This window comes from Ostrea edulis, chromosome 2, assembly GCF_947568905.1.
Source record: "Ostrea edulis chromosome 2, xbOstEdul1.1, whole genome shotgun sequence".
In the NCBI taxonomy this organism is placed as follows: domain Eukaryota; kingdom Metazoa; phylum Mollusca; class Bivalvia; order Ostreida; family Ostreidae; genus Ostrea; species Ostrea edulis.
In genome coordinates this window covers 16,940,256-16,952,523 of record NC_079165.1, presented here as the reverse complement: position 1 = coordinate 16,952,523, position 12,268 = coordinate 16,940,256, and positions in this window count along the sequence as shown.

Below are 12,268 nucleotides of genomic sequence, written 5' to 3'. Positions count from 1 at the left end.
TAATTGTTAAAAAAAACCCAGTACTTTAGTTCTTAGGCTCTGCGATCACAGAACACCGACTTCTATAGGCAAAATGTGTAAAAGGACTCGAAGAATAGATAACATTTAGATTATTTAAGTGATTATTAGAGAATCACCTGTTGTGAGGAAAAACTGAATGAGAATATTGCACTGTGTTGTTTGTCAATCGTTTTCTTGGTATATCTTCACCTTTCATAAACATAATTTCAAACATTTGAAAACAATGGACGAATCCCCAATACATTTGGAATGTTGTCGTTATCATTTTCCAGTATTCCACATTGTTAACAGAAGGTATATTATGTAGACTTAAACTATAATAATAATTACTATTATTTATAAAGCGCCCTATATGACTATAAATAACCACTCTAAAGTGTTGCACACAATAAAAATGATACAACATGTTATAAAAGTAGTAAAAGGAAATTATAATAGCATTAAGACAGATAATATCAAAACAATGCTAGAAAAACATCAATAATGTGAAGTAAAATGACTAAAATCTAAAACATGATGTGTATGAAAAAAGTTCCACGCCGTACAATCAAATGATATAAAATACAATAGTTGAAATAAATGTACAATTATACACTTGAAAAAGTCATGTTAAAATGATGGTAAAGAAACCATAAAGATTTAACCACCTATAATACTAATAATATGCAAGTCTAAAAAGATGTTTTTTAAAAATGTTTTTTAAAAGTGTTCAAATTCTTACAACGGCGGAGGGTATCACGCAACTATCTTTTCAGCAAAAAACAAATAAACAAGCAAACAAACAAAAATCCCAAACAAATATCTGCATGAATTTTTATTCCACACTATTTTTCTGTGTGAATGTATGGTATTCTATCACAATAAAACCCCTTCCAGTATTATCCCATCGTTCATTATTGAAACGTTTGTTCGTTTATTTTACAAGCATAGGGAAAATATACCTGAAACCATCAGTAGACAAGAATCAAATTAGAAGCATCTTCAATTTTTAGAAGGAGCTTCAAAATCAATTTCTAAAATACACCATTGTTTTAATGTCTCCGTAATATATTGATTTTAAAAAAATGACTTCACTTGTGAATTTATGTACGTGTGACCAATACTTTATATCATCGTGTTGGCTATCGTTGAAAAAATGTATGAACGCTCGAATGGCTATACGAAATGGATCTTGAAAATACTTGAACATTCAAATGAGTTAGACAGTCCTTGTATCAAATATGCTTTGTTCACTATTTGAAGATATTCAAAGACGAATCTAAGATTGATCGACGTCTGTACCCCACCTATCCAAATTGATACAATGCAATGGGAAAATATAAGAATTGATAATGTAGTTTAGACAATACAACATTACACACAATACTTATTTTATGACATCTGAAACGCACCGTGTAATATGTGATTTTCCTACCAGGAGAAGACATATCTGATCCAAAGTAAAACTAGCGTTTTACACCGAGAGTTCATTTTATCTGACATGTTGGCAAAGTACCTCGACTTTACCCATTCTTCATAATAATCATTAACGCACGACCAGAAGTCCTTAACTTAAACCGTTAAACAGGATATCTACGATTTAATCGGATATATATATATATATATATATATATATATATATAATGTATATATCAATAATGAAACTAAAATGTATGAGAATAAAAAATCAACGTAATATATGAATACTTGTATGGGCATGTATAATGCACTTAGTAAACCGTTGTGATACATCCAAAGTTGTTGTTGAAAGTAATGATAATCTTTGAGAGGTTAATTGATGAAAGCAGCGGTTCATCAAGCTTCATTTACTCACTGTCAAATAAGTCAAACCCACCTTGATGCAAATATAATAGAACGGAACCTTTGATTATATTGTTTTCACGTGGAGTATCCACTTTTATTCTCGACCTTCGGTATTTCAATCAAGACATAAAATGTCATAACGTCCACAGAATTTTGTCATCCGAGCATCATCTAAAGCATAACTCATATCATAAAATCGATCTATGAAAGTTTGGATTACATGGTAGCGACCTTATATTCCAGATAATTTAGGCCATATGGTTTCAAATGACGAATTCCCCTGTGGCGTAATAACAGGACATATTGAGCGCAGACTTTATTTTAAAAAAATACAATGTCCCTTTACTTTTAATATCGGTTAAAAACCCTCGAAATCGCCATGCCCACTTATTTGCGACTTATTGGAAACAGTAATCGAGAAATCTACAAATAAAGCGATTCTAAATTTTAACAACTTCTGACTACATTGTAAAATCTCTGAAGACCAACAATGATTTTCGTTGCAAACGATACCAAACAAAGCGCTCTAGGAATATGTAAAGTCTGAAATAAAGTAATCAATCAGGAAACACTTCTTTAAAATGATAAGTTGGAAATATTTAGCAGTTTTTATGTGAAACCCTTATTTTTTTTATATTTTTAATGCACTAATAATAACTGATATTTTTGTGAACTATCTTAAATCAAGACTACTTCAAATTTGATTTTCAACACAAATTACTTACGATATGAACATCACTTTTGAGCTGTTCATGGTCAATATGAACGGATTTGGATTTGAGGCAAATTCTGTGAAAATTTCCCTCAAATCCAAATCCGTTCATATTGACCATGAACAGCTCAAAAGTGATGTTCATTTCATATTTTTATATTCATTTACTAAAACACCGTTTGTTTACATTGCTTCTGTTTTGTTGCATAAAACGAACTCCTAGCCTCTGTCACAGTAGTTATTGTGACGTACGTCAACACATAGACATAACGTCACATTTCGTCTCACTCTGCCTTCTATCAACATTGCAAGGTGCACTGTATTTTGGAGGTAGGAGACCGCAAGATTGGGATGATAATCCACGTAAGTTTACAATCTTAATCCAAAGGTGTGACTTGCGAGATCTTTGTAACAGATGTTCTTTTTTTTTTTTTTTAAATCATTACGCTCTCTTAGTCGCGTGCTTTAAGCTAGTTCATAATCCGTTCATAGTCAATCTGAACGGATTGTGTTGCGCGCTGAAATTGGTTGGTTCACAGAGGAAAATGCGATTTGTAATATAAATATAACATTGTAAATCTTTCAATAACTTCCAAACAAGAGTTTATCTCCTAGTGAATTTCAAAAGTTCTTATATCCTCTGGATCATCTCATATAATGAGAGAGATGCATAGGGCATATTGATGTAACGTTTGAGTAAATGAGTTTTGTTGTTGTAATATCAATGTCAGTGTGTGTAGATAATGTTCATACTATGATAAGGTAACCAGGAAACTTACATTACAGTTGTATATTGCAAATATACACCAAGTGTGATATTCCAGAAACATTCGATCGCTTATTCCACTTTCGCGAACGACGTAATATATATATATATATATATATATATATATATATATATATATATATATATACATCGTTATAACTACCACAGAATTTGCAAAATGCTGACTTCAATCGAGACTACTGTACTCCCTGTACCAGCAACTTGTTTGTCAGTAGCTTGCCTCGATTTATAAACTGACTATATGCAGAACAAGCTCTTGCGTATCGAATCAGTTGAGAGATATAAACACCATATGCAGGTGATAATGTAATATTACTACATAAATATGGGAAGTTGACAATGCGGAAGCTGAAATCATCTCGTTTGTCATACAGTTGAGGTTAATGTCTACTTCCTGGGTACTGGGGTATTAAGAAATGGGCAGACATGGATTATATGACATACCAAAGATAACATCAGGTACCTAGGGGGAGGGGTCATTCTAGATAAGTAGCCTGGAAAATAGGCAGTGGCTTGTTGAACAAACCGAGGGAAATAAATCTGAAACATAGTTCATGAACAGTTCGTTGTCTGAAAACAATGATTTGTAATTAATTCTGATAGAGAAATATGAAGTACAAATTTGAAAGAAAGAAAAAGTCGAATAGTCATATAGATAGATGGGTAATATGCCGGTTTTAATGATAGCTATTATTTTATACACAGTATAGACATACATTTTGAACCGTTTCAAGAGTGTGAATTAAAAAAAAAGTTGCGTTTCGTTTATATTTATTTGTTTATTCAGATATTTATTTCTCTGTTATTAACTGTTGGATGAGCGGTGAATTTGATGTAACATTCCCCTCCCCCTTTCCTCGCCATCCAAAATATGACTTGGTTTTTTCTTCTTCATATTCCAGCAAAGATTAATTGTTTTAAGTAATATTGAAATCTGGTTAAATTTTAGTCACAACTAACATGTAATTTACATTACCATATGATATACTTTAGAGAAAGGGAGCTACCAAACAACACTATCCCTACATTATATCAATGTTATGTTATAACTATCAATCTGAATTGAATCAAGCGATATGTTTTCATAAAATGAAATGTGAGTAATAAAATCAATAAAATATCAGTTATATAAAAGAGATGATTAAAAGAAAAAACCAATGACAAAATTCAAAAGAACAATACATAAAATAAATCTACACTACAAAAAAAATAAATTATACCATTGTCTGCCTAAACGCTAACATTTAGCTAATTCCCTGCATAATCTATATATTACAAATTACATTTTGTATGTAGCAATATAACTTTCAAAATCAAACAGTTCGGGTGTGGATACGTTTTGTTTAGCTACGTCTTTTGTTTGTGTGTTGTTGTTTTTTTTAGATTGAGTGACCAGATTTAGAATATTGCATTGTAATGTCATGATTGTATACACCATAGTCAAATTGTTTCTATTATTCCAAAGGAATTCAAACATTAATATGGAATGCCATTTTCAAATTTTCGTTCTTTTAATTTTTTGGCGTATATAAATCCTATTTTTTTATTGCAAGTCTAGAAAACTTCTACAAAAATAGGGACGAGGTTGAAATATGCTTCTGGCTAAAGTACTTTCTTGTAAAATTTATCTTATTGATATGCTAAAGAGGTGATTATTCACCATATCTCTTACTCTGCCATATGAGTGGGATAATAACTCCCCAAATGTGTAGATCCGCCAATCTGGTATCATTTTACACATAAGGGTATTGGAAGAAAATGCGAAGAAGGAAGCGAACTAGTTTCGTTAATTAATGTACGAAATGTGACAAAGAGGGGGTGGGGGGGGGGGGGGTGGTGGTGGTGAAAATAAAGTGGGGACGGAGGATAAGTCGTCGATTAATGTATATATTGCAACAACGGCAGGGGCAAAAATTATAAACACTCCGGTTCCAACACCTACATTACGCAGTCAAAATAAAAAAAGAACGTAACATTTAAAAAAACCCCACTAAAACGGATGGATTTCTAGTTTTCACGATATACTATTAGTGATTAATGTCTGTACCTTTTGTTTGAAGTTGAAAACTTCATGTATAAATCCCTAAACACACCAACTCCAATTTGATTCCATGTGCTTGAGCGGGTCTACATCTAGTAAATGCGTAAACAAAGAACATTTCATATGGTCTTCAACTTAATGAATGCGTTTCCAACATAAGGTATTTCCAATGGCAAAAATTTCATTTGCTAATAAGTATGTGCTTACGTGTATGATGAAGAATGAAAGGTAAAGATAATGAACAATGATCAATCTCATAACTCCTAGAAGCAATACAAAATGACCCCCTGGACACACCAGAGGTGGGAGCAGGTGCCTAGGAGGAGTAAGCAGTTCTGGACTTTTTATTTTACTTGTGGTAAATATTTCATGTGGAAGTCAGTCAACTTTCATCTGTAATTGAATTACTCAGTTGCAACAAAGGAAACAATTATTCATCTTTGAAAAATGCACCATTTATTGCAACAATTACAGAAGAAGAAAGATTATGGTCATTTTCTATGCACATACATATATTACCTCATAATTAGAAATTTCTTTTTGATAATTGTACGTTTTATGTATATAATGAATAATGAAATTCTTTGATATCATTTTCAACATAATGTAATTATGTTGTAGCTATCAAAATTTCATTCTGTTTAAATTGCTTCTAATTTTACAACATTTTTATCAGGATTTCCGTTTATCGTGAAGATTTTTAATTGTGTCTTGTGTTGATCAGGTCTCTCGTTATGTTCATTTAACGTTTATTGTGAAGATCGTTTATCGTATTTTGCGTTTATCAGGTTTAACGTTTATCCTATCGCACTGTGCTTGCATCGTGTTTTATCGTTTATCATGTCAATAATAACGTTGCGGGTACTGTATAACGACCATAGAATTTGCGAAATACTGATGATGACTTTAAATGAGACTGTTGAGACTCCTGTAAATTCAACAACATAGATATGGAAAACGAACGATGAAGAAGCTGTATTCTTTCCATTTGTCATAAAGTTGAGTTGTTTGTTTGCGGTTAGCATCTATAAATGTCTAAGTACAAAGCCTATTCAGTGATGAATACATCACTTAAACTTTAGTAGCGAATGCTTGTACAGAACATACATGATAATGCTAGTATAATGAAAGTATACGTTTTGTTTTGTTTTCTTAGCAATTGTGTAATGATGGGCCAATAGCCGAGTGCTTAAACCACTGTTACTTAAACAGGAGGTTATGTAATGATGGGCCAATAGCCGAGTGCTTAAACCACTGTTACTTAAACAGGAGGTTGTGTAATGATGGGCCAATAGCCGAGTGCTTAAACCACTGTTACTTAAACAGGAGGTTATGTAATGATGGGCCAATAGCCGAGTGCTTAAACCACTGTTACTTAAACAGGAGGTTGTGTAATGATGGGCCAATAGCCGAGTGCTTAAACCACTGTTACTTAAACAGGAGGTTATGCGCCTGTCGGGATACATTACATTAGATATATTGGACAGAAATTATATACTTTAAACTTTTCAGATGAAAATTCCCTGCGATTAAGCAATCAATATAGGATATCTGTGTTTGGAATTCTGTTCTCAGAAATTTTCGGAATTTTGATACATTAGTGTGATCACCACAGTAATAAACCATGTTTATTGTAAAAGTGAATTTTGTGTTGAGAGATTAACGCATGTTTATTGTAAAAGTGAATGTTGTGTTGAGAGATTAACGCATGGTTATTGTAAAAGTGAATGTTGTGTTGAGAGATTAACGCATGTTTATTGTAAAAGTGAATGTTGTGTTGAGAGATTAACGCATGTTTATTGTAAAAGTGAATGTTGTGTTGAGAGATTAACGCATGGTTATTGTAAAAGTGAATTTTGTGTTGAGAGATTAACGCATGTTTATTGTAAAAGTGAATGTTGTGTTGAGAGATTAACGCATGTTTATTGTAAAAGTGAATGTTGTGTTGAGAGATTAACGCATGTTTATTGTAAAAGTGAATGTTGTGTTGAGAGATTAACGCATGTTTATTGTAAAAGTGAATTTTGTGTTGAGAGATTAACGCATGTTTATTGTAAAAGTGAATGTTGTGTTGAGAGATTAACGCATGTTTATTGTAAAAGTGAATGTTGTGTTGAGAGATTAACGTATGGTTTTTGTGAATGCCAGTTTGCAAACTTTTCTGTTTTAAATATACATGTGGAGGAAGGTTTTACAGTTTTAATCACTTAATTAACATTCATCTAGGTATTTTAGATATACAATTTTCTTACAAGTATATTCAACCACTTTCGAAATACTTTAAGAAATATATTTGCAGTTTACTATAGGAAAGTGGAGATACATGGTATGTAATTGTCTAGTGGATCTCTATAAGCGGCAATGGAAGAATAATAAATTAACGCTATGTGAAAAACTGATAATTTAGATATGTTGAATCTTAATTGATTTATCAGAAAGTTCGAGCAAAAAGTAAATGCATTCAACACATAAGAAATAGTGAAATTGCATAGTTACATGTTTGTTTTTTACTTACTCAGTTTCAATGATCATACTGATTAGAGGTACAGTACCTCTCAAAAGTTACCCAAAAGCAAACAAAACTTCTAATTCAATTGCACTGTACATACCCAGGAAGAATATGTGCGTATCATAACAGGTATTTCCGTGTTTCTCGTAGCAATATATGGAATAATTTACGAAGATGTATGCAATTCAACATGCCTAGTGTAGTTAGAGATTATCGACATACTTTTTAATTCCATGATGTACCTGAATTGTATTTATTTCATATTCACAATTATCTATTACGTTTTAAGGTACTCTATTTCGCTCAAAGCTGTGTTTTACAAACATTAGGTTGTATCTATCCTACGTATCCCACCCTGAATGAATAAAGACCTTATTATCATGTACTCTCATTAACATCATTATCAATATAAAAATAGTAAAAGAATTATGGAATATTGATTCATATACATTGTGGACCATATACAACAGAGAAATAGGAAAGAAAAAAGAGGGGGTTATTGAAATATTTAGGGTCATATATATCGGTATGAAACACGTCAGACGACATTTGACCGTATGATAGGTTGTATTGGTAAATACCATTGTTATATCGACCATAAAATTGGCGAAATGCTGACTTTAAACGAGATTGCTGAAACCCCTGTACCATCAACTTGTTTTTCCGTACCTTGCTTCGATTTAAAAACTGACCATACGCAGAACAAACTCTTGCGTATCGAATCAGTTGAGAGATATAAACTCCATATACAGGTGATAATGGAATATTGCTACATGAAAGGTGACGATAACGAAAAGTTTACGATTTCAAGTTAGCTAAAAGTTCTTTAAATGTTTTTAGAAGATACATTTGATTTGTTCCACTTCTGGCATATATGCATCGCACAATACGTTTGAATTTTCTCCATTACAGCTGTTAATAAATATGTGAAGTTGAGAATGGAGAAACTGAAATCATCCCGTTTGTCATAAAATTGAGTGGTTAATTTGCCGTTAATATCCACTTTCAATCAAATATCTAAGTATGAAGCAGAAATGGACGACTCTATGGTGTCTTTTATTTTGAGCTAACAGAGATATATCGAATCGGCATATGAATGAACGTTATTATTGTTGATAGATAAAACGTCGTCGATACATCTAAATGTCGAATTGAAGGCTACATCAAGAGATTTATTTCTCACGTAGACGTTTCGGAATAAATTCTGCTTTATATGAATATAAAAACAGGTCAGCTAACAAAGGAGCACAATTCGTGCCCATGGAAACTCCAACAGACTGTTGGAAGGCCTGACCACCAAATACCACAACTATATTGTCAATAAAGAACTCTTAGACTAGCATATTTTTCATTTCAACTTCAGGATACTTGTGTGGGAAATTAGAGTGGTATTTGACAAAGTATTTTTTAGGATGACTGATCACTAGATATGAATATTTCCATTTTCCATTTTTGTTGACGAAGCCACTGTCTATGATGTCTAAAAGTTTTGTCTTTAATTTATCGCAAGGAATGGTCGTGTCAGTGTGGAAAAGTCATATGTTTTGATGTTGTTGGTCTGAGAAAAGTTTTACGATTTCAAGTTAGGCAAACGTTCTTTAGAAGGGTTTAGAATATACATTTGATTTACACCACTTCTGGCATATGTAATCGCAGAATACGTTTAAATTTTCTCCTTTACAGCTGTTGTTATTTTAGTCAGAAGCAAAGATAGGGACTTGGTCCAGCACTTACTAGATCCAGCTATGTATCATTGTTTATAGGAGTTTTTATGTAGTTTAAGAATCTAGTATAGGTACGGTAACTTATATTCATTCAACCTACCGAATGGGATACCATATATATATATATATATATATAAGATAAGATAGGGCTACCTATATCTGAGTACCTGTATAAGGCTACCTATATCTATACAGCGGAAGGACAGAATGTCTACATATTCATGAAACCTAAATGAATAAATTAAAGCACAGATGCAAATTAGCACTAAAACTAAAACACGAAGGTTGAGTGAGTACACGTTTACAGACTGAAAATATCGAGCGTTTCATGGAGCACTAAATGGTGTGTACTGAACGAGAATTAAGACCAGGTCTGTTTCAACCAATGTGTAGGTGAAACTGGGGATATACTTAAAAGGATCAATGAACAACGGCCTACCATTAAAACCAAGGAGGTCAAAGAACCCATTGTCGAGCAAGAGATGACAGTAGTGATTATTGACTATAACAGTTAATGGCCCGATGCGGAGAAGAACACGGAGAAATTCTGAAGTCAATCCGCCCCAATGTCATGAAAACACTTATGACTTCAGCAGAATGAATGCGACACAACTTCCCTTAGTTATTACTTAGTGGTGCTTTGCCTGTTTTATACTTCATTTTAACAATTGCTATTTTTCAATATCTAAGACATTAATTTATGAAAATAAACATATTCAAAAAGCAAATAGTGAAATGAAAAATATAAAGTTTAAACAAACGTAGCAAGTTTTAGCAAAGTTATCAAGTTTGACGATACAACTATACTCTGATGGACATCAACTGATTTAAATGTTTCATTACACTCTTTTTGAAAGTATTACGGAGAAACCAACAAACCGTGAGTGGTTAAGTTTATTGACATTTCTATCAGAAATCCGGGACCAGGTCATCAGCAGACCATGAAGAGTCGATTAAAGGGACGATAGAAGCATACAACAAACTTTACTCCACTTAATTTTGAACTTTCATCGTTTGATTTGTATTTTCGATTGAAGAATACACGGCGTCCACAACTAGCCTCTCCGAGAAATATCGCATAGATAATACGAAGAAGATGCTTCCATTCAATGATGAAAGATGAAGATAGTAATCTTATTTTAAAGTAGCTTCGAAAATCAATAGCAGTATTAAACATTGATAAGCCATCCTGACGTCATACAATTAAAGCACTAGCTTCTTGCCTGATGAAGGTCATAAGACACTTCCTTATAAATGTAGCGAAAAATGCACATTCCATCTTTTAGAGTGGCCTTCACAGGTCGGTAAGAATTAAGAGTGGGGATATTCGTACACTGTAGATAATCCCTTTGGATGAATAGAACAGGATAAGTCCTAATTCGCCCAGTCCCGTAGGGGTCCATGTAAAATAAGTCATCAGAATCATCAGAGGCGACTAAATGGGACGGTCCTTCGGATGATATTGTAAAAACCGAGGCCCCATGTAACAGCAGGTGTGGCACGATAAAGAATCTTCCCTGCCATAAGCGCCGAGCATAGTCATACATTTTGCAGCCCCTCTCCGGCAATAGCGACATCTCTATATGAGTGCAACATTTGTACGTTAAACAATATGAAATCAATCAATCTTAATTCTCTCCGCTCTTAACGTCGGTTAGCAAGCTTAAAACCAAATTCATATAGTTTGCGGAGTAAATACGTTTCTGTACATATTAACCATATCATGTAAACTTTTTCATTTGTCCTGAAGAAGGGACACATCGTCTCGAATTTTTGACAATATGGTTGTTCGTGCTCATATATATAGATATACAGATAGAAGATAGATAAATATCACACAACCAAATCATCATCATCAGACATTTCCGTACTTATTATGTCTTGGGTAGTTGTGTAAAATAAATGAAATACATGAAATACATCTCTGGTGTGTCCAGGGGTTCGTGTTTGTCCGACTATCTATTTTGTATTGCTTATGTAATTTATGATATTGGTCACTGTTCGTATCTTCACCTTTCATATAATCAAATACAACTTTTGAATGGGCTTTACACACAACCAATTGGTTATGTTAGATGAAAATAATTATCAAAATAGGTTTTGTCAAAGCATAGATGATTCTGTAAACAGAAATTTAACTTTGCTCTAAATTGAAAAATATAACTGTAGCGGGAGTGATATCATCAGACAAGTAGACCTAGATGAAACTCATAATCTAATAAAGGTTTAGCCCGTATTCATCCCGGTGAAATCAGAGGGTTTGTTGATATCATGAGGTTCGAATGATTTTAATCTGTGGATCCAGAACTTTTCCTAAAACGTTTTTGGTCGGTATCTGACCAACTTGGGCAATGGTCAATAAGCACTACTCTCATGTCCTCCCATTGGGGACCACCACCATAGGAATGTGTAGTTACTGGCAAATATTTCGTGGTTCCGACAGAGGACGGTTGTTGACCCGTTTACGAAGGTCTGCTGTTTCTCCTACGTTAAAAGCAAAGGTTACGAACAGTGATAAATCTCATAACTCCCACAAGGATTACAAAAAAAGGAGTTGGGCAAACTCGAAGCCCTGATCATATCAGAGGTGGGATGAGGTGTCTAGGAATAGTAAGTATCTCCTATCGACCGGTTATACTCGCTGTAAGCCCTATTTATTGATCAGGTAAGA